Here is a 24,780-nt window from a genome sequence, read left to right as displayed (position 1 = left end):
CAGAAAGTCCTTCAAGGATACATAGAGTTCATTATGTATAGCGTCGGGGCCAGCTGCTTTATTTCTTTTAAGATGATTAATAGCGTCCAGCACCTCATTTACAGTGATATCTATGTTTAGGCTCTTACAGGAATCTTCGTCTAGCTTTGAGACACATGCGTTGTTTAAGTATGTATCTACTGCTGTAGGTGAAGGTACTAGATCCTCTTTATACAGAGACTGAAAAAAGCACTCAAAGGAATGTTCAATACCTGCCTTATCCTCTGTTATTTGTCCCCGTTTCTCTTATGAATAGCTGTGATCTTGTTTCTATTTGAATCCTTCTTAAGCTTCCAAGCTAGCAATTTACCGCTATTTTCGCCAAATTCGTAATTTGACAAAGTGCTAGATTGCCATTTTCTCCTTATCTTTTCCTCTAGGTCTGAGGAAAGCACTTGTTTCTGTTTCAATATTTCATCAATTAAGCTATTATGTTCTTCCTCAGAGGTTATGACTTTGAGCCTGGCTTGTCTCTCTAATAAATCAGCCTCTATTCGAGAAGTTTTAAGTTTCTTCGCTTTGTTTTTACCTATCACTATGCCTGCTAGTGTGCTTCTAATAAGAGCTTTATATGCGTCCCAAACTACCACTTTAGACACCTCCCCATCCCCATTTTCCTTGAAGTAATTTACTGTTGAGGATCTAAGATCGTCAATGACTTGTTGGTCTAGCAAAAGTGTTCGATCAAGCGTCCACCTTTTCTCGCCCTGCCCTAGCTCAAACTTAATAACTAGTTTAGTTGAACTGGCGAGTGATCGGACAGGTGTGCTGGGAAGTGGTGAACTTTCTTGACTTTATTACTTAGTGACTTATCGACCAAAAAGAAATCTATTCTAGAGGCATGGCCATATTTATAATTTTTAAAAGTGAATTTATTTATTAGATCCCCTTTTAGTTTTCAGATATCAATTAGGCCAAAATCATCTTTGAGCCTATTCAGGCATTTCTCACATTTTAGGTAAATTTAAAGCTCTGCCTGGGGGGTGTCTGTCTTTTTTAGGATCTAATAGAATATTAAAATCTCCTCCTAGTATAATTGGTGTGGATAGTGATAGTAACTGTATGAACAATGTTTGTAGAGGCGCTGGATCTTCTGTGTTGAGGCCGTAATACCCAACCACTGAGAGAGCGACATCTCTAATTTTTATGTTTGCTATTGCCCACCTTCCCTTAGAGCACACTGTTTGTCCTACTAATGTAATAAATTGTGATTTTCTAATAATAACAGAGACACCCCTAATATTACATGGTTGATTTGTACAAACAGATTCTCCAATCCACTTCTCACATTTCATAGCTTCGAGCCATTCGTCTCGAAGAAGGTTGGTTTCTTGTATTATAATGATGTCCCAGTTCTGTAATTTAAGATACTCAAAGATTTTTTGACGCCTCCCCCTTGTCCTTAGCCCATTCACATTCCAAGTCGCTATCTTCAAGTCGCCCATTGGATCTGTATTTCTTTCTGTTGTTTATGGCTCCTACCCTGTTTGCTGTACCATTTACGAATTGGACAAATATTTTTTTTCTTTTTCATCCCATATGCTCCCCACCCCAAAAAATTACCAACGTGCCTAAGAAAAGAAAAAAGAAAATTATATTTACCCCCGCCCTGGAGAACCCTCCCCATTACCAATGAGCAAACCTAGTTGCCCAGTTGAGGACCGCAGTCGGATAGTAATTTTTCTAGAACGGCCTAAGCTCATAGTACTATTTATCTCTATTTGTCTTCATATGCTCTCGTAATTGTTCCACTTCTTTAGGATATCTAATATTGTAGGTTTTGTTGCACCACATTATGTGGAGAAGGGCTGGGAATTTCATCTGAACCGTGGCTCCTTCAGCCCTTAGGTCTTGCATGTACTTTCCTTGGGCCCATTGCCTATCCGCTGTTGCCTTGGATATATCTGAGCTGATTTTATAGTTGTATCCATCTCTTGTTAGGGTGCCCAAACCTAATGCCTTATTCAGAATATGCTCTTTCAATGAGTAGGTTTTGAAGTTGATTAAAACTCTTCGTGGGTTCTTCCTATCTCTGTTGAGCCTAAACGGGTCTCTGTGGACTCTTTGTATGTCTTCGTCCAATTTGTTTTCCTCCAAATCAGGAATTAAACTGCCCTTCCTGGCCTTCAGGAATATTTAATAGGCGCAAATTATTCCTTCTCGAATTATTTTCTAGGAACTCAATTTTATCCCTGAGTTCTCTCTATAGTGTGGATACTTTCTCGATATCATTTTGACAGTGCCTCACTTCATCCCTGATTTGTACCAGGGCCGTTTCGACCACTACCACTCTGTCTCCAAGTGCATTAACTTTAGACTCCAAAGCGTCACAAGAGGCTTGAATTTTTTCCTGGTTTTTCTCTGACTTGGCAAACCCGTTTTTCATCTCCTTTAGCAACGAGGCTATAAGATTCTCCATGTTGTCCCTTAAGGGGGTATTCATATCTTGGTTGTCATCTGAATCCTCGGAGGGCTTACCCTGTTGTACCAGATCCTCTGTTTGCGAGACCTCTTCTACTGTACAATCAATAGCACCATCAATAGTGCCCTCATTGTTGGCTTCAGTAGTATATTCAGTAGAATATTCATTTCCCTCCTCCGCCCCATTTAACATCAGGGCTTGATATTTATTTGGTGACTCCAATGTCTTCAGCGGTGACGTAGACATTTTGTTTGTTGTACCGTCTCTGCACACAGGCCTCTCTTGAATTTTAAAGAAAGATCGCAGTGAGGGAGTGACTTTTAAATTTGAACCCCTCTTTAGCTGTTCTTTTTTGCTGTTTTTGCGGCTCTAGTAGAGACCACTGCTGCTGTAACTCCTTTGGGTTTCTGAACCCTCTGTTTCCCGCTAGGCTTTTCGGCTGAGCCGGTGACCCGTTGTGTACTCCAAATCTCTACTTGCTCCTGTGGCGGCCCAGCAGTTTTCCGCACCAGTCCTGAGGCTTCCCCCCCGGGGCCTGGCTTTTGCGAGTTAACTCCTGGCGAGTCCAGAATACTGTTGGGGGCTGCGGGGTTATAGTTGTCGATTTTGGCCACTACGGGTGATAATGGCTGGTGTGGGGTAATGGGGCCCCTCTTCTTACCTCGCCCCTTTTTCTTAATGGAATTCATGCAAGCAGCGACTTTTACTTCATTGCCTGTGAGGGGAATACTGCTGTAAGAAATCGGTTGGTTATTGTTGCTCAGCTTATTCCAACTAAAGGCTTTGTTCAGTGCAGTTTCGATTTGGCCACAAGGGGGCACCACATGATGTGAAGTGGGACTAAGTACACCTGAAAATTCTGAGTAGTATAACAGGTTATCGGAGCCCCTCTAAAATTTTGTTTTTAATATAATCCCTCGTGAATATTGGAATATATGAGCCACCTCCGTCCAGAAGCTACCTGATTTGCCATTTACTTTGATATCAGCTTTGGGTTCAGCTTTAACAAAACTGCTATTGCACAACAATGTTAATATTGTGCGCCAAACACGGCACCCTGAAATTGCTACCCTCATGCATGGCCTTAACTATATTACTGCCATTATCCGTGGAAACATAACCAATCATGCGCTTTCTTGGATGCAGCTATTCATAGACCTTACTCTGAAACTCATCCAAAATAATTTATGCAGTATGAGATTTCTCCATGGCAAACATGGCTACTGTTGCATGTTTCTGAGTAGCTTGAAAAACTGTGTCCGTGTCAACACCTGCATTTAACTAGCCACTAACCCCTTTAAAAGAGACCCAGTGTGCAGTGATGCACATGTAATCAAGAGCTTGGCAACAGGTCCACATGTCTGTTGTCAGGTGGATAGTGTGAACAGGACTCTTCTGCAAAGCTGCCCCAATCACCTCCAGCACATCTTGATGTAGTGATGGAACCGCAACTCTGGCAAAATAGGACCGGCTAGGAACCTTCCATTTAGGGCAGACTGTTGCCACAAATTCTAGAACCCCCCCCCCCTTCCACGAAAGAAAAGGGAAGAAGGTTCAGCGCTAGCATTTTAGCAAGCTTTTTGTTATACAGACGTGCCGTTGGGTGGTTGTGTTCAAATGGGGCATCCGCCCAAAACATGCTTATAATGGTGGTCTGGACCGTTTTACGTGATGATGATGATGATGATGCAGACTTCTTCAAACCAGTTAGGCTCATTGATGTACTTTTTCGCATTGGTGTCTCTCCCAGACTCTTAGTGTGGCTCATACATGTTGCTGGGGTAGAGGGTGTGGGCGCTACCACTGCAGTGCTGCTGCCAGGGGTACTGGGTGTACCAGAAAAAATGTCTGTCACTTCTTCACTTCCCCCCTGCACGATCAGCCCCTCATCATCATCAGATGCAATATGAATGGATACATTTAGATTTGTTGTACTTTTGTATTCCCGGATCTTCCTTAGATGCGCTTCCCAAATGATAGTGTGGTGTTTTTGGAGATGACCTCTCTGGCCTCCGGTACCATAGTTGGTACCAAGCTTACCCCGACTAACTACACTTTTACAAATAGAACAAATGACCATGTTTTCTGCCTTTTTGCTAACACTAAAGAAGTCCCAAACTGGGGACTGGAGATGTCTGCTGGTGGTGGAGGTGCTACTTTCAATGCCAGACGAAGTGGAAGATGGGCGAGGCTGACATTGACTCTGTTGTGCACTTACAGCATCACTACTTGAGGTAATGGAGGTCGAGCTGGATGGAGGTCCCTCACGGCCCTTCTGACAAGAAAATATGGAAGCTGTTGGTCGTGTTGGTATAGTAGTTAACTGCGTTGGTGGTGGTACCAGTACCACGCCGCCCACATCCCGCTCAGCAGCACTTCGGGATAGGGTCAAAATATTTGTCTGCATGCCTGCTGGGGCTGGAGTGATGACTGTGATGAAAGGGTCATCGTCAGACTGTTCATCAGCAGCAGAAGACACCACTTCTTGTTCGTCGTCATCACCTATAAGTGGAAGCCTTGCGGGAACCTTCCTTTTAGGCTTAGCTACCTTTGTCGGCTCATGGCATGCCTCACTCTCAGACTGCATTGCTGGGTTCCAATCAACATCAAGATCATCGGAAGGAAGGGTGCTTGAAGAAGAACTTGTAGTAGTAGCCCTCCTTGACCTTTTTTTTTTGCTGGGGATCTGGAAGGCAATGGATCATCATCAGGAGGAGTGGCTTCCTCGGATGATACCACTGCTTGAATCTCGATTTCCTGACGTGCCCCTACTTCTGGAGGAACAAGCATTGTGGGCAGTTGTGCCGTTCCATGCGCCTCTATTTGCGCCTCTCCATGCGCTTGCGCCTCTCCTTGCACATGTACTTGCGCTTGTACTTGCGCTTGTACTTGCGCTTGTACTAGTTGCACCTGTGGTTGTCGTTGCGACTTTGGTTGTTGAACACTCGTCAGATGAGTTACACCATGCATTGATTGGGTGCTACTTTCTTGCGATGAGCCAACATCACTGGTCGTTGGTGATTGAGCAATTACAGTGGCTGCCTCTGTAGCACTCATGGTCTTGGACCTAACTTGGTGTGGTGGCACTGAGCCCAATGAAGCGGAGGTGCTGCTCCCAGCTTGGTCCCGGCGGACACCGCCGCTGCTACAGGCGTAGTTTTCTTTTCCCAAAAAAGGTGTCTGTGGGCACACCAGTCTCCTTGGTAGGTCGTGCCACTTGCTTCTTCTGCTCCTTCTTACTGGCAGTGGCACTGGCAACTTTTTTCATAGAGGCGCTACGGCCACCTTTCTTTGGGCCCATCTTCTTCAGATGTCAAAACAGCAGGCCGCAGTTGCACGATTTGCAGAGTTGTCTGTGGCCACACGTGACGTCACGTGACGTTGTGCTGCACACACCACTGCAGGACTTCTTCCTGGCACTGATGATGAACGATGATTGATGTGATTCTCTTGTGCACCTAAAAGCAAAGGAAGCCAGAGGAACATCAGTTAAATAAATGTTGCATGTGTCGTGCTTCAATTAATATTTGCAACTAGGCATTGCATTTATTATTACTACAACAACACACCCAAAAACGGAAAGACACAAAATAAAAATTGCAATTCTAATCCAAAATGGATGTTTAAATTAATAGAAGAGAGACCACACAGAGAGAGTTGGTGCATGCACCACTGACTACCCCTGGGCCTAATGGATGAAAGCAAGGCAAACTATGTGCAGGCCTGAGCACACTGCCTGTCTTCAAAATGGCCCCTTGACCCCAGCCACATGGCCAGGTCCTGCCTGGACCAGGCCTCAAAATGGCCCCCACCCACATGGCCAGGCCCCAACAACACCCCAAGAAGTCGAAAAACACACAGAAATCACCACAATCCAATGCCATCCATGCCCTCAATGATGTTTAAATTGAAGACATCCCACAGAAAGACTTGGTCCATGCACCACTGAGTACCCCTGGTCCTAATGGATGAAAGCAAGGCAAACTGGGTGCAGGCCTGAGCACACTGCCTGGATTCAAAAGGGCCCCTTGATCCCCAGCCACATGGCCAGGCCCTGCCTGGACCAGGCCTCAAAATGGCCCCCACCCACATGGCCAGACCCCAACACCACCCCAAAAAGTCGAAAAACACACAAAAATCACCACAATTCAATGCCATCCATGCCCTCAATGATGTTTAAATTCAAGACACCCCACAGAAAGACTTGGTCCATGCACCACTCACTACCCCTGGGCCTAATGGATGAAAGCAAGGCAAACTGTGTGCAGGCCTGAGCACAATGCCTGGCTTCAAAATGGCCCCGTGACTCCCAGCCACATGGCCAGGCCCTGCCTGGACAAGACTTCAAAATGGCCCCCACCCACATGGCCAGGCCCCAACAACACCCCAAAAAGTCGAAAAACACACAAAAATCCCCACTATCCAATGCCATCCATGCCCTCAATGATGTTTAAATTCAAGACATCCCACAGAAAGACTTGGTCCATGCACCACTCACTACCCCTGGGCCTAATGGATGAAAGCAAGGCAAACTGGGTGCAGGCCTGAGCACACTGCCTGGCTTCAAAATGGCCCTCACTACCCCTGGGCCTACTGGCTGGTGTGGCTTTACAGGCACCCCAAAATAAAAAAATAAGAATCCACATATAGTGAGCTAAAATTCAATGACATAAATGAGATTTAAGTTCAACAAAACTCACAGAAACAGTTGTATCATGCACCCATGACTAACCCTGGGCCTACTGGATACTGTGGCTACCCACAATATATATTTTTTAAAGTTGTGAAAAAGTTTTAAAATTGTAGTTGCAGCAACTGCAATGCCCCAAACAAACAACACCAACTTACTTGTAAAATCTCAAACCCAAAAGTGATCCAAAAACTCCAAAGTCCAAAAAGTCCTCAAATACAAATATCCAGCAGCAGCCACAAAAAGTAATCCTTCCAGCTCCAGATCCAAATGAAATGTGACCAGGAGATGGACAAAGCACTGAGAGGAGCCTGCCGGACAGAAACAGGAAGTTGGAGACTCTGGGGCACTTCCTTCCTCCCACCCCCCTCAAAAAAATGGACTCCTTGCACAAAAAAGTGCAGCCAAATCTCAATCTGAGGAGTTATTCTGATCAAAATCATCATTTTCAGAAGTTTTATGCTGCCTGCGGTGGATTTCTTGTGCAGAATTGCAATTTTTGCAAGTTCGGGAAAGCGAGCTGTTCAAATCTCCCGCCGGAAGTCAGCTGTGCGCCGCATCTACGTGTTCGCACTTGTTTACTCCCGCGATACGTGATCGCGGGTCCTTATGACGTACTCGCGTTGTCAAACTCTCGCTGTGCAAGATAGCGGGCCACGATGATGTACACGCGGTCGAAAAACTCTGGCGTGATCACGCAGCAAGATCCAAAATGGCGCAGCACACGCAAACCGGGAGAAAAACAACTCGGCGGACTCAGAATCACGGGAAGTCAACGCAGCGCGCGTGATATTGTATTTTTTAAGCGCGACCAAGCAAAAAAATCCGCCAGATTGCGAACTGCGGATTTTTGGGTACATTTGTGGGATTCGCAGACCGTGAAATTGCCAAAAATCCGCAAATTCCTCGAGCGGAACGGATTTTACGCCCATACTTATTCAAGATAGAGTCTCTGTCCCGGAAGTTAAGAATCCTGATGATAATAGGATGTGGTGGGGATCCGGGGGGAGGACTGGCTGCCGAGGAACGGTGCACTCACTCAATGGAAAACCATGGGGAGAGGGCATCTTTGGGGATCCATGACCTGATCCAGGTCTCCATGAAGATGTCCGCGTGACCCTGTTCGACCACCTCAGGAAACCCTATGAGGCGCAGGTTTTTCCGCCTCGAATGGTTCTCCGCGTCCTTGGCAGTGCCGCTCCGATGTCTGAGCCTGTAGGAGGGGCACTTGAACCTTCAATTGTCCCAGGTCATCCTCGGTTGTGGAGATGCATGACTCCGCTTCCGACAATCTCGCTGTGGCATTGTGGAGGTCCTGGTGGATAAGGGCCACATCAAGTCAACCCTCACCTCCACTGAGGCCTGGGACGTGCTAATCGCCTGCAGGATGGTTGAGAGATCTCCCCCTGCCAGAGGCGGGCCACCAGTCGCCCCTCGGGGTGGACTCCGGTCAGCAGTAATGAATTGGTCCATTTTGGTTCCGGTATGTGGTGCAGGCGTCTTCGGGACGCGGTCCCTGCCCATTTCGACTTTTGGCGAAGGATTCAGATCCACCTGCAGAGGTAAGCCATGGTCCTACGGGCGATCAGCTCAGAGTCCCAAAGGGTATGGGGAGAGGTCAGAGGAATGGGGGCCCATCTGCGGACCCCTCGCCGCTCAATGAGTGAGGCCAAAAGCACCCCTTTTCACGAGAGGCCGCCCCGGGAACCACCAGTCAGAGGCGGAGAGTGGAAGAGATGTGCAAAGAGGTGGACCAGGACAGCACCAGGCAATAAGTGAGGGGGGAGGAGAGGCAGGAGCCACGCCGCTCAAACTATGTGGCCAGGGGAGGATGTCACCAGCAGGCACCGCTTTGTACCGCCTTTGGCCGCCATAAGTGTGGCAGGGTATACTCAGACGTGAGTCCCTTGCTCACTTTGCCACTGGATTCAAGCTACCCGGGCTGAAGACAGCTGTAATGCCAGAAACCGGTCCTCGGAAGCTTGTTTCCGGTCCAGGGATGACATGGCTTGGCAGTTCGGGCTGGACTGTTCCCATGAGGCACAGGGTCAGACTGATTTGCATATAGCCATGTCTGAACTGGGGTGGCAGAGTGGGCTAAAGAACGGTGATGGATTAAACCCAGATCTTTTGACTGGGTGTGAGTGTTTGATTGGTTCAGATGCTCCATCCATCACCACCCCCTTTTGTACTGCTTTTGGCCGCCATAAGTGTGGCAGGGTATGCTCAGATGTGAGTCCCTTGCTCACTTTGCCACTGGATTCAAGCAAGCCGGGCTTAAGACGGCTGTAATGCCAGAAACCGGTCCTCGGAAGCTTGTTTCCGGTCCAGGGAAGACATGGCTTGGCAGTTCAGGCTGGAATGTTCCCATGAGGCACAGGCTGATTTGCATATAGCCATGTCTGAACTGGGGTGGCAGAGTGGGCTAAAGAACGGTGATGGATTAAACCCAGATCTTTTGACTGGGTGTGAGTGTTTGATTGGTTCAGATGCTCCGTCCATCACCACCCCCTTTTGTACCGCTTTTGGCCGCCATAAGTGTGGCAGGGTTTGCTCAGACGTGAGTCCCTTGCTCACTTTGCCACTGGATTCAAGCAAGCTGGGCTGAAGATGGCTGTAATGCCAGAAACTGGTCCTCGGAAGCTTGTTTCTGGTCCAGGGAAGACATGGCTTGGCAGTTCGGGCTGGACTATTCCCATGAGGCACGGGGTCAGACTGATTTGCATATAACCATGTCAGAACTGGGGTGGCAGAGTGGGCTAAAGAACGGTGATGGATTAAACCCAGATCTTTTGACTGGGTGTGAGTGTTTGATTGGTTCAGATGCTCCGTCCATCACCACCCCCTTTTGTACCACCAGCAGACTCCTGGCACTTCTAGAAGGTGCTAGTGGCGGGCAGCCGACCGGGGACATTCAGCCCGTGTCCCAGGCACCACCCCAGGTGGGGCCTTGAATAGAGGGTTCCCTGTGTCCATAGGCAATCTCATTAGGTCGGAGTTAGGTTTAGCCGGTGATGCTAGGGAGGCGCAGCCTTGCGCCAGATGCAGAAGCCAGACCGGTGTAGAGAGCAGGTGTGTCAGGCAGGATGATGCCAGGCAGGACAATACTGAGTCGCACCTCCCAGGCGGCATGTAGTGCTGTGAAGGGTGAGTCCGGTCGGGCGTAGGCTGGGGCAGAAGGGGGCCAAGTCAGAGAACCTCCACCCACCCCCACCACCAGTGCCCAGCACTCACCCAACACCGCCTCGTGGGCTGCACCCGATGGGCCCAAAGCAGGGAGTCAAGGGGCCTCGTGGCTGTCACCACAGACACTGTAGGGGCCTCGGGGTCCACCACCCCATAGACTGGACCACTGGCACAGGCTCAGGTCAGTGGGTTGCGTCCCCCCAGGCAACAGGAGGTCCAGGAAACAAGGCTGGGATAGTCCACTCCAGGGCTCTATGCGTGGAAGGCGGCAGTAGCCCTTAGAAGAGCATCCGATCCTCCCTCTTCAGGGAGCTGGTGGTCGGGCCAGGGAAACCTATGACAAAAGAAACTATTGTAAGGCAGCAAAGAGTATATTCAGCCATATCTTTGTGCTCTTGTTTTTTATTTCTGTAACTTCCTTTGCCCATGAAGTGACTAATGTTGAACATTCCGTTAATCCTTGGGCCTTAGTTGACATTATAGGGTTTTCCAAGCTGATCAGGGAATTGTTTATCTTCTCTTTCAGTGCAGGCCTTCACATTGCCTTTATGAGGATGTGAATTATTTTATTATGGTAAGAACTACTCAGTTTGAGTACTTAACGAAGTTCCTGAGTTCCTGACCTTTAATACGTAGCACTCAAACACCTAAATAAAATTCAGTTCTGGTGGTCAAGGAACAAGACACCAAGATACATGGTGCATATACCCCATTTTCTTTCACTTAAGGAGAGGTACTATGAGGGAAAATAGAATTATATCTGTAAGTAGGGAATGGAACGTTCTACAAAACTGTAACCATATTATGTAATATTGTCCATCTGGATTTTTGATGTCTGACACAATAGACCTGCAGTAAACACACCAAGGGCCTCATTTATGAGGAAGTGGCATAGTGCAGCGCTGCAAGTCTTCTTGCAGCGCTCCCCTACGCCAATGTGAGAGGGAGGAATGTACTATATTTATGAAATACAGTGTGTTCCTGTCCATTCCCCCTGCGCTGGCGCACAATTTGCTACCTATCACCAATGTAGGCACGCTTGCACCATGGTGAGAGGGTGACTCCACTGCAGGCAGGATCGTTTTTGTGCAGAAGGGGGCTCCTTGTTGCACAAAAACAATATCAAGAGGTGTTTTCCTCTTTCTGTGTGTGTTTCAGAATGCAGCACACATGTAAAGAGGAACAAACGAGGAGAAATAAAAATATGTCTCCTCATTAAGCCTGAACTGGCTTTATAATATGATTTTTAACATAAAATAGTTTCTAGATCAAATGTTTGTTATGAATGTGGCAACATGTGTTCCTGCACAGTAGAATGTTTTTCCCAAATGTTGACTGGTCATATTTCTGTTGCTTACTTCTGTAGCTGGATGTTAAACTTTGTACTAATGAGGTGATTTAATTTCCCAGTCAATGTTACCATTTGTAAAAATGGCAAAATAATGAAGTCCTATTACTACAAAATGGACTGCATTATTCCACAAAATGTGGCTTTTCTTGCTGCATAATTTAGTCAACTATGCCACATAACTTGTTTCTCTCCTGCTGCATAAATCCAGTGGCCCTGAATGTATGTGAGTGCATGAGTAAGTGAACAGCATTGCCCGGTGAGTAAAGTTTTGTATGAGGTTATGACTGAGGGACTCCCACCAGTACAAGCAAACAACTGCCAAGTGAAAAATGCATCATATGTAGAACTTTGTAGAAATTACATTTATCATATCATTTTCTTTTAGACCATTGTTTGAACCAGCCGTGGCCCTTGCAGTTAAGAGCGGTGGGGCCAGGTTGGGGGTGGGGGGGATTCGTCAGACGACTACGAGGTAAAATTAAATACCTTTTTCATTTTCCCTCGTTGTCTATCGACATCCCCCTCCACTGGTCCTGACCGCCCTTACCTGCACAGGCCACGGCTTCTGGCTCTTCTGAGCACTAACTTTTACAGAAACTTATACTGAAGCAGTACTGTGTAGGGGAGCAGGGATCACTACACCAGGGGCATACCGGTTAGCTACTATGAGCACACAAATAATGGACACCACACTCGTTAGGTACTGGGTCGGACCGGAAGCCACGAGCAACCTCCGTCCTTTTATTTATAGGCTTCTGGCCACGCCTGGCCGGCCAGAAGGTGATACATTAGGTGGGAGTGTTTCCGGGTCTCAGCAGAGCCCCGCGAAACACTAGACTGTCACATCCCTTCCTACGTTGGTATTTATTTTTCTTTCCTTCATAACAGTCTTATTAAGTCAACATGCAAAGTCTGCCAGCATCCGACTGGGTCTGGGATTCGGTCGAAGGTTGTAAGAACTTCGCCCCCTGGTGAGCACCGGTTCGGGTTCTCTTCTCCTTGGAGAAGATGATGTGTTGGCAATGTCATCATTCTCAACGGGCTCACAACCATTGTCGGATTGGCCAGCAATTTCAGCAACGGGCCCTTCGCCTGCCTCTTGGGTCTCATGTCTAGATGGAATACGTTTAAACAATGACACATTTCTGGTGATTTCTTCCCCATTCTTTTGTGCCGTTACAGCCGTACCTTTGGTCGTCTTGATTGTCCATGGTTCAACTTCATATGGAGTCCTAAACTTTCCTCCCGGCCTGCGTGTTCTCACCAGCACTGCGTCACCTGGGACTAACACTCTATCTCGTGCCCGCCTCTTGTGGCTTGCCTTCTCGTTCGTTCTTCTCCTCCTCTCTTGGGTGGGAGCCGGTGAGTATGGTTCAGGCATCCAGTGCTCTGCTGTCGGTAGTAGGTCACGCCGGGGTCCTGCAAACATCAACGACCAGGGGGACCTTTGAGTGGTACTGTGGGGGGTGCTTCTGTACTCCCTCAGAAAGAGTTGCAGCGCTGCCTCTGGGTCTGCCCCTCCACTAATGCAATCCTCAGGGTTTTATTGACAGTCCTCATAAATCTTTCTGCCTCTCCATTTGCTTGGGGCCATTGGGGCGTGATTCGTCGGTGTTTTATTCCTAATCCTTGCAGGAATTCTTAGAATTCGTGTCCCTGAAACGGGGGCCCATTGTCCGTTTTCATCACCCGGGGGATACCAAACATTGCGAATATTTTGCTGAGGATCGGCTGGACATTTGCAAAGCTGGCGGATGGTGCAACTTCAACTACTGGGTATTTCCTGTAACTGTCTACCAGTACTACGGTCACCCTTCCATCTGGAAAGCTCCCAAAGTCTAAGCTGACCCCGGTCCAGGGCGCTGGGGATGGCTCTTCCGTGATGATGGAGGCAGGCGTCTCCGGAAGACTGGTCAACTGGCAGGCTCGGCAGTTCTTTACCAGCATGTCCACCTTTTCATCCATGTGAGGAAACCACACCTTTTCCCGCATTCTGGCTTTCATCCGCTTTGTGCCTTGGTGTCCCTCATGAGCTAGTGAGGTTGCACGGTCTTGGAGAGTGTGGGGAATCACCACTCTTGATCCCCGAACTATGAGCCCATTGTTCGCCCTACTTAGCTCATTGTGTATCTTCCAGAACTGGGACAAGCGAGTCCGGTCAGCTTCATCCCAATCACTCACGTTACGCAGGAAGTTTTCCTAGGATCCTGTGTCCATCGCCACCTTGACTCTCATAATGACAGCATCATCACCATACTGGGCTACAATGTCTTCCGGTGCTAGTGCTTGGGGACATGGCAGCTGGGACACCATATCTATGAATTCTTCGGTCCGTGTTTCCTGATCTAGGGTTTCCCTCGTCTCCACCTGGGGATGTCGTGACAGAAAGTCCGCGGGGTTTTTTGCTCCTGGTCTGTAGACTAGATCCATTTGATAGTGTTGGACCTGAATGGCCCATCTTTCAATCCGCGGCGGTGGGTGTGGGGCTGTGCCTTTGAACAAAGGTACTAGAGGCTGATGATCTGTGACCATCCTGAAGGGTTGTCCGGTGATATATAAGTGGAAATGATTACAGGCCCACTTCACGGCCAATGCCTCTCTCTCAATGTGCGAATACCTGGCCTCCGTTGCTGTGAGTGCCTTACTCGCGAACGCCAGGGGCATCCACACTCCAGGCTCTGATTCTTGTGGCAGCAATGCACCTAGCCCAACTGGACTGGCGTCCACTAGTATTTCCGTTTGTCGTGTAGTGTCAAAATGAGCCATCGTTGTGCTGTCCAGCAGTGCTGCTTTTATTTTGTCAAAGTCCTCCGCTTCTGCCCGGGACCACCTCCATGGGTTCTCCTTTTTGGTCAGGTTCCGCAGCGGTTCAGCTATGGTGGCAAGCTGCGGGATGAACCGGGCACAGTATTGTGCCATGCCCATAAAACTTCTCACCTCCGATGCGGTGGTCGGGGCTGGAGCACTCTTGATGGCGGTTGACTTCCGTGGATCTACCTTGACTCCCTCTGAGCCGAATACATATCCAAAGAACTCTATGGACTGTTTGAAAAACTGACACTTCTCTTTATGCAGCGTGACACCAAACTCCGCCAAGTGTAGCTTTCAGTCTCCTATGATGTTCCTCGCTGGTTTTGGCATGGATGAGTATGTCATCGCTGACATTTAATACCCCACTCAGTCCCGACAGAATCTCTTTGATAGTGTTCTGAAAGATTTCAGCCACAGACGTGATGCCAAAATTGAGTCTGTTGTACCTCCTCAGGCCTAAATGCATTGAAAACGTCGTGATGTACCGGCTCTCTTTCGCTAACTTCAATTGATGGTAGCCGGAGTTTAAGTCTAACTTGGAGAACCATTGCGCCCCATTTAAGTCTGTTAGTATGTCATACACCGTGGGCGTGAGATGCCTCTCCCTCTTGATTGCTTTATTGGGCATTCTCATGTCAATGCATATTCGAATCTTGCCAGGTTGCAGAGGCTTCTCAGCAATCACCATCGGTGACACCCATGGTGTCGGTCCTGTCACTTTTTCTATTACCCCTTGCTCTTCCAGTTTGATTAGTTCCTGCTCAACTGCCGATCGAAGATGAAATGGTATCCTCCGATGTCTTAACGCAATCGGTTGTATTGCTTTGTCAATATGTAGCTTGACAGGTGGCCTCTTAATAGTACCTAAACCTTGAAATAACGACGGGAACAGTTGAAGGATCTCCTCTGTGTGTAGTGCTTTGACTGCATTTGCAAATGCAATTAGCTTGAGGTCCTCCGCCGTGTGACTGCCGACTAGCAAGTCTGCTTCTTTATCAATTACGTGAAAGGTTGTCATCAGCTCTTGATCTTCGGCTTTCACCTGTACCGTCATCTTCCCTCTCAGGGGTAATGGAGTCTTGCTGCCATAGGTGAGGATGCGAGCCTTTGATGGCACCAGTTGAGGTCTTGGTCGTAGCGCCTTGTAATGCTGAATGCCCATTATATTGATCGTAGCTCCAGTGTCTATGACTCCGGTTACTGTCGGTCCATCGATTTGGATCGGACACTTCGGCTGTGGTCTTCGCGGCCTTTTGAGCTCACTTACGAAGGAGACATAATAGCATTCTTCCTCATCGTCTGTCGACGAGTCATCCAGCCGTTGTGGGTGACGGGATGGTGTCCTGTTCCCTTTCGACGAGTAGGCATCCCGTGTGTCCTCTAGGGCCAGCTGCCGAACCGCTTTGGTGGGTGTTTTCCTCCCCGCTGATCCTTGTCCTCGTGAATTTCCTCTCGTACCACCTCTGCATACGCTGGCAAAGTGATTAGTTCCCCCACATTTGTCAAACGTCTTGCCACGTGCAGGGCAGCTGTCTCGGTTGTGTTCTTCATACCCGCAGGAACCACATTGCGCACGCCGCTGTGTCCCGGTCGGCCACCTTCCTCTACCTCCGCGGTTATTGCTCCGCACATCGTCCACCCTCTCTGTCTTGACGTTCACCTCAATGTTCGCTGACGGGTTGATGGCTGATTCCATTGCTGTGGCTTGCGCATCTGACAATTCATGTGACCTGGCTAGCATTAGTATTTCGTCCAGCGTTATGCGGGGCTGTCTCAAAATCAGCGTCCTTAGATGTTTGTTCTTGCACCCCTGAATCAACTGCGCTGTTACCTCTTTCTATTGATCATCATCCGGGCATGTGCTTATCAGCTCTCTCAGCCGTGCATGAAAAGCGTCCATCGTCTCTCCGTTCTTTTGCCGGGATTGTCTGAATTTGAACCTTTCATAATGGGGCTTCAGCTGCGGGTCAAAGTGTGCATTTAGCGCTTGTACAGCGGCATTATAGTCTGTTGCTGCTCCGGTGTTTGGCAGATGTAAGAACAACTTGTAGAGCTCATCGCCACCAAAGTGTAGTAGCAAGGACCTTTTTACCTCATTGTCTTTTTCCCTCGTTGCCGTGAAATAGTTATTCAGGCGACTTAGCCACACTGCCCAGCGTGGCGCCGCCGTGCCTGGGTCAGCCAGCGCGCTGAATGGAGGAATTGGATTGATCTGGGAGTGTGGCGACTGTTGGACCACTGTGCCCACTACCTGTTGTCCTGCCAGCCCTGTCCCTGGCGCTGGGGCTGCTGCTTGTTGGGCCCCTCCTGCCGTTGCCGCATCTTGCACCACTGACATGTCTGTGATTGTCTGAGCTGGTTCCTATACTCCAAATGTTGAGATGGCGCGTGAAGTGTGACAATTTTGATGGCGTAGCAACCATTTTCTTTTGATACTGTGCGTGTGCTGTTTGCCTCCCTGTGTAGCACACAGTCACTTATTATCCTGGTCAATAGTCCTCCATTGCTTTCCCCTTTTCTTTACTTTATTGTGTTGTGTCTTTACTTTTCATTTGTCTTTTTCTTTTGTTTTTTTTCTGCAGGTGCCAATGCTTGTTTGGACCAGGAAGGACAGCCTCGGCCCACACGCCAGCTCTCAGGCGTCGGTCCACTGGAACGGGGAAGCCCAGTGCTCCCCGTCGTCCACGCTTTCCTTTCCGCCCAGACCGAGGCTTCTTCGCCCGTCTCCGACGCTGGGGCAGGCCTCAGGTCTACTGCGCATGCGCGCACTCCATTAGGCAGTGGCCGGGCCTTCACACCGCAGATCCAGACGGCGCCGCGTCTCACCCGCAGACACCTTCGCACGCCGGTCACTATGCAACTCCACACACGCTGCTTACCGGCGCAAGGCTGACGACCTGCACTCGACCTCTTCCAGCTCCGGTACCACCACGGCGGACAGCACGTGGATCTAGGGCCATGTCGCTACCGCAAGGACCGTCCTGCTCCGCAGCCAGGGTTCTTCTATATGCTCCACCACCCTCGTCGCCAGTGTAGGGGAGCAGGGATCACTACACCAGGGGCATACCGGTAAGCTACTATGAGCACACAAATAATGGACACCACACTCGTTAGGTACTGGGTCGGACCGGAAGCCACGAGCGATCTCTGTCCTTGTATTTATAGGCTTCTGGCCACGCCTGGCCAGAAGGTGATACATTAGGTGGGAGTGTTTCTGGGTCTCAGCCGATCCCCGCGAAACACTAGACTGTCACATACTGGTCCTTACGAAAGTTCAGCTGCGGCCCGTGCAGGTAATAGCAGTGGGGCCGGGTTGGGGGGAATTCGACCGATGACCACGAGGGAAAATTAAATAAATACTTTATTTTCCCTCGTCATCCTCTTGAGAAATCTCCCACCACACATCCCACACCTGTCGCTCTTACCTGCACGGGCGGCGGCTGGTTTGCACGTGTTATCTTGTAGCCATTGGATTTCACACAAATCCAGATAGTGCTGCCATTAGTAGATCGGACTTTGCGTATGGGGATTTTCACTGCTCCTGCACCACTTTGCTCCCATAGCATACATTGACAAGTTCTTGATGAAAAGCTGTTTTTCACTAAGCGCACGTTAACTCTCCAGTAAAACATTGGGAGATGGACCTCGGGAAGACTATTAAGTTGGAATTGCAGCCAGGCTAGCACATCACAAGAAGCTACAAAATATTACGTAGAGAGATCCATTATCTGTATTAGGGTCTGACTAATTTCACTAAATGTGAGAGAGCTAATCTCCCAAACAAAAAAAGAGATCGTGGCAAAAAGCGTGTACATAAAATACATAGAATATTTCCTACAGGAGTTAGATTTCAAGACACACAGCCAACATAAGCCAAAACAACAAGCTATTAATTTCATAGTTCTCAAAGTCTTTATTAATAGCTGTATTGATCAAAAGGGTTCTCCCTCTAAAAAAGGCATTAAAAAAGAGGTGCATTTTTACCAAATTTCAATATTTAGATATGACACTGATCTGTTTGAATATTTAATTTCCACCTAACACAGACCACGAAGCATATATTTTAGAAACTTGTCTTCACTGAGCCACATCCTAGAGGGAATCATTGGGATGAGAGGTGACCTAAACCTGATTTGGGAACTTGCCTTAGATTTAATCACCATCAATTGGGGACCAAGATGGAGGGAAAAGCTGAGGGTCCTAATATCAGAGCTGGGGTTCCCAGTACTTTGGTGCTGCATTTATCCTATCAGTCCATAAAGTGTATACATCAATTGATTTTCTGTTGGCAAGAATAGTTTGGGTGAGTTCAGGATACTAAGATAGGTAAAAAGACCATGTGCATTTGAAACTGAGTGAACAGCCTAAATTAGTAGGGTACAGGTGATGACTAATGGAATGCATACATTAGGATACACTTTATAGAAACAAGATTCAGCTACAGAATCAGGAATTCACTAGTGTCAGATAAGATAGTGGTGAAACTTGAAGGACAAGACTAGCTTAATAGGGAAGAAACAGCAACTGAAAGGGTGCAGATAATTAGCAGGTTGAGAAGCAAATAAACCCTGTCAGAGAGGAATAATGTACAAAGAACCCTGCTTTGAGTAAATCGAAAATGTTATGAGAAATAAAATAAACCAGTCCTGGTCTTAGCTATGCATCTGAGAATCAATCAGATTAGGCCCTTGTACTAGGACTCTGCACTTCACAGGGCATGTCGGGGCGTAACACAAGCCCCCGCAGGCCCCGCATTGCGGGGGGGCCTCGCGCTCCTGGGGGCCCCGGCCGGGCCCCTCCTCACGTCATACAATTATTACAATACATCTATAATTGTGGCTCTAAAATGTTGCGCAGTGCGGACTTTTGAAATGGTTCGGGCAGCGGGGGCCCCGGCCGGGGCCCCTGCGAGAGTTTGAAAATGGTGCGGGCCCGGCCGGGGCCCCTGTGGGACTGGGAGAGAGGAGTCTACAAAATGGTGCAGGCAGGCCAGGCCCGAGTCTTCGAAATGGTGCAGGCCCCAGAGAGAGCAAGTCCGAAATGGTGGGGGGGCCCAGCCGGGGTGTGATGTGACTACTGTGAGCATTAATAACACTGAGCCGCCACTGCCACTCACTCGAATCTATGAAATGGCGGACAGGAAGGACTGTGGACAGAGTAGACTTTCTTTCACTTTCCATTCCATTCCGTTCCGCGCCGCGTATGCGCGTGCCGTGTGGGGGGCGGGCTGCTGGTGAGTGGTGACAAATGCCAGGCAGCAGGCCCCGGGCCCAGGGGTACAACACTGTCGGCGGCCCAATAAGCAGTTTGACACTGGGTCAGGTGTGAGGTGTGGCGTCACGTGTGGCCAGGGTAGGGGGCACGCTCGCATAGCCATAGTGAAGAAGAAGTCAGAAGACAAAGAACTGAACAACGAACTTCGATTCGAACTCATCTCGAAGTCGAAGACAAAAAGCCAGGCCCGCCCACGCTCAGGACTCGAGTGTGACTGTCCGAACCGAACTCCGAAGCAAAGTAAGTCCGTCACGGTCACCACGGGGCCTGCAGGGTCCAGCACGAGGCGGCCCTTTACCAAATTGCTGCAGTGAGCCTCGAAAAGTAAGTGTGTGTCCCAGTGCCCCCTGAAGTCTGTATAATCTCTCTGCTATTTGTTTTGCAATAGTATTGGTTTTAAATTAGCAGTTGCAGCGCGATCATGATCACCTGCCTGCCAGGGCCCTCTAGCAGAAGTTCACACACAGTACGTGGCAGGTGCCTGCCAACGGCGTCTTGCAGCAGAGCAGCATTGGATAGCTCTCTGTGTCAGCCCTGCTGTGGTGTGTTCTGTGCGTCCGAGGTCAGGGGGAGGCGGCGGGCCAGGGTTTGATTATTTTTTGGTGTCTGTGAGTCGAGGAGTAATGTTAAATAATGGTGCTTGCTGTGAGTGGCCTATGTGCCTCAGCTGTCTAGTGTTCAGCTACTTGTCCACGAGTCAGCTGTATTGGCTCTCTTACTTTTAAATGTAGACACCATATCCGTGCTGCTGTTTGCAGGGCTGGGCAAGTAGCGCAAAACGCTTTTGGGATAATCATAATTTTTATTAGGGTTGAAGAGACTCGTTTTAATATACTACAGTGCCATGGCTGCCAGCTCACATTGACTGCCGTGAGCCTTTTTAAGTGCCTGTCGGCGGCTGTGTCCATGAGTCAGCTGACTGTGTCACTTCATTTTTGGGGCAGCTGACAAGGTGTGTGAAAAGATGATGGCTGGACACAAGGAAAGTGTTCTTTAAAGTGGAGTTTATTGTAGGAAGGGAGAGCCGTCCCAGCAGGCAGGTCGATGGCCAGATCAGATAATAACTGCCTCTGCTGGAACACAGTACAAGGAACATTCCCAGTGACATGGGATGGTTCCAGGTTGCGCAATACATATCACCAAGCAATACATATCACCACACCTCCCCTCTTTGGAAAGAGAACCACCAAAACATCAATTACAATGAAAGTAAAACAGGAAACATAGTAAAGTAAATATGGGATACGGTAGGGTTGAAACTAACTACGCAGTCTGTTGAATTCAAATGAAAAGTACAGCAGAGTTAAACATAATCTCGTAGCTTGCTAGGTCTGACAGACATTCTAGTACTTTTTCTAACCCCATCCCCCTCTGAAACACTTTTAAAGTTGACATTACTTGAAAAACCAGAGGGATCTTTTGCAATTTGAGAGGTACACCACCAATTGCCATTGGTCAATCTGACCGCATTCCTGCGAGTATCCATTACTTGCTGAGAATCTAGAAACTTTGAAAGTCCTTTCCTGACTGAAACAGGGTTTTTAACTTTGACCCAATCCCCAATTTGGATGTTATGAGACATTTTCCTTCCAGGTCTGACCTGTTTTGAACACACATCAGAGGATTTCCTATGAGCAGCATCCCACATATTGCTCATGTCGCCACTCTGATGAAAATTTCTTACCATCCAGAAGGGATATACTTGTGAACAAGCTTTCCTCCCTCTCATGAGTTCAAAGGGAGAATAATTGGTAGCAGAATGAGGAGAAGTGCGATAGGACCATACCAGATCATTGACTGCTTTAAATACACAACTCTTAGATTTGAATGCAGATTGAACACACTCTACAATAACTCTGTTGAACCTTTCAGTTTTACCATTGCTTTGGGGATGATAGAGAGGAGTTCTGGTGTGTTTGATACCACATGACTTTAGAAAAGAGTTCATTTCATGAGAGATGAATTGAACCCCGTTATCGGTTAAGATTTCCTCAGGATAACCTTCTCTCAAAAAGATACTATTCAAACAATCAATAACACTTTTAGAATTCGGTATACCGATTGGTTCCACTTCGACCCACCTTGACAAATGATCAATGAGAACCAAAAAGTATTTGGAGTTGTTGGGAAGAACATGGAATGGTCCCAAAAAGTCCATTCCCAACTTCTGCCAAGCACGACCTGGAACAGAAACCCTGGATTCAACAAGGCCCTCCAACACCAATACTTTGTCACTAGCACTGCAACGTGGACATAGTCTAACAATCTCATCTATCTGAGAATCCATTTTTGGCCACCAGAAATCAGATCTCACTTTTCTCTTAGTAATGGTGGCACCTAGATGACCAGAGTGTGCTGCCAAGATAATTTTCTCTCTAAAACTTGATGGAGGAACTAACTTGTCACCACGGACAATTACATTATTTTCCATTGAAAGCTCAGTGTTAATTTTCCAAAACATTTGGAGATCGGAAGAAAGACATTTCTCTTTCGGCCACCCTTTTCTGATAAGAGAGGAAACTTCTTTAAGAATTACATCATTACTCAATGCTTTGATCCAATCATCTTCTAGAAAAGAGATAGATTCTTGATCAACATTAGCAATAAAACACTCCTCCACCTCAGTTTCCCAGTCTTGTTCATCACTGTCAGTTATGGGAAGTCTGGAAAGGCAGTCCGCTCTGCTGTTTCTTCCCCCAGGTATGTATTCGACGCTAAAAGAGAATTCAAGCAATTTTGTGGACAATCTTGCCAAACGAGCTGTCGTGCGTTTAACATTTTTTCCATTTAAGATATCAACTAAGGGTCGATGATCTGTTCTGAGGACAAAAGACCTGCCCCACAGATATGATTTGAATTTTTCCACACTCCATGTGCATGCTAGAAGTTCTTTTTCAATGACGGAATATTTCCGTTCCACAGGACGAAGAGTGCGGGAGGCAAAGCCGACCGTATACTCCTTCCCGCCAGAACACTGGGAAAGAACTGCACCCAAACCATATTCGCATGCATCAACCGTGACAAAAGTTTGTCTTCCTTCAACAAATGCCTGTAAAGCTGGAGCTGAAAGTATATGATCTTTGATGATCTGGAAACCTTTTATGCATTCTTCTGACCACTCGAAAACAGCTCCCTTCTTTAGTAAGGACCTGAAACATTCGGTGGTTTTGGCGAAATCTTTCATGAATTTTGCATAAAATTCACACAGGCCGAGGAAAGACAACAATTGTTCTCTGTTTTGAGGAGCTGGAGCCTCAACAATACTCTTAATTAAACCAGGCCTAGGCTTGATGCCTTTTTCTGAAATAATATGTCCTAAATACTCTATTTCTTTGGCTTTGAAAATGCACTTAGTTTTCTGCAGGGTCAGACCTCTACTTTCAAGAACTTCAAAAACTTCATTAATCACTTTATCGTGCTCACTTTCTGTTTTGGAAAAGATAAGAATGTCATCCTGAAAGACAACTACATTGGGATTATGGGCAAACATCTCCGACATGAGTCTTTGAAAGACAGCTGCGGCTGACGCTAGCCCAAAAGGAAGACGACAAAATTGGAAGACACCATCAGGAGTGACGAAGGCAGTGAGATGTCTAGATTGAGGGTTTAATTCTACCTGAGGATAGGCAGCTTTGAGATCGAGTTTCGTAAACCACGAAGATGACCCTACTTTAGCAATAAGGTCTTCGATTTGTGGTAAAGGAAACCCATCAACCCAAATAGCTTCATTTAGAGTGCGTAGGTCAACACACATTCTCAAATCTCCAGACCTCTTCTTAGCTAAGACAATGGGGGAAAGCCATAGGGTAGATTCAACTTTTTCAATGATCCCTTGATCACACAGAGCCTTCAGGTGTTTAGATAAATCGCTTCTGATGCTCAAAGGGACATTGCGTAATTTGTGCTTGGTGGGGACTACATTGTCCTTCACCCTGATGGTATGCTGAAAATTGGTGATTTTTCCAAGACGGTTCTCGAAAATTTTACTAAACTTTTGTTCCCATATGTTGTGCGCATGAGTGTCTAAAGTGTTGTTATTGTTTGTGGTAACGGGAGTGTCCTTAATCTGTTTATCTATGAAAACTGGATTAGCTAATCCTGGCTTGATAGTTAGACCTATTTCGGCTTGGTGAATAAGACCAAGGACATTAATTCCTTTCCTGGCTACATACACCTTCCCTTTGATAGTCACTCCTAATACTTTGATGTCGGCCCAGAAATATCCAAGTAAATTAATCCTACTGCCTTCAAAGGCTACAGTAAGGATATCTGGGGGTAATAAACTCTTGTTGTGCCAAAATTTGGTGTATTTATCCTGTGAAATAATGGTTATGCGTGCACCAGTATCAACTAGCAACTGAACGTGATCTTCTTCAATGATGACATCAACCTCGGGATCGGGAATGTCATGAGAAATATTTTTGTCATGAGAATCCGTGACTACTACTACATATTCTTGATGCATGATGTTTTCATGAGAAAGATCACCTTCATACGAAAAATTGTCACTGTTTTCGTATAGATTCTCATCGTTGATGACACAACGAACATTTCCTCTTGTGCCTCCTCTCCTTCCTCTCATGCATATCTTAGCAAAATGTCCCATTTTACCGCACTGTCCACATTGTTGGTTGGCTGCAGGACAGTTCCTAAAAGAGGAAACATGAGAAGAAGAACCACATCTATAGCAGAACATTCTAGAGTCAGATTGTCTGAATCTACCACCTCTAGATAAATTGGGTCTTCTGAAATTGCCACGCGGCACAAAAGGAGTTCTGGTAGTAGGAAAATTAGAAACAGCACCAGAAATTGTGGTATTGGATATAGCACCAGAGATTGTGGTATTGGATAAAGCGGTTTCTAGCTGTTTGACATCGTCCATAGAAGTTTCTATGCTTTTAGCTATATCTACTGCTTTATCTAATGAGGGGTCTTTACATGTCAGCAACTTATTTTGAATTTCTTTACAGTAACAACGTGCTACAAGTTGATCTCTAATAAGTTGTG

Source organism: Lissotriton helveticus, chromosome 5_1 (genome assembly GCF_964261635.1).
Source record: "Lissotriton helveticus chromosome 5_1, aLisHel1.1, whole genome shotgun sequence".
NCBI lineage: Eukaryota > Metazoa > Chordata > Amphibia > Caudata > Salamandridae > Lissotriton > Lissotriton helveticus.
Note: the sequence above shows the minus strand (reverse complement) of the source record.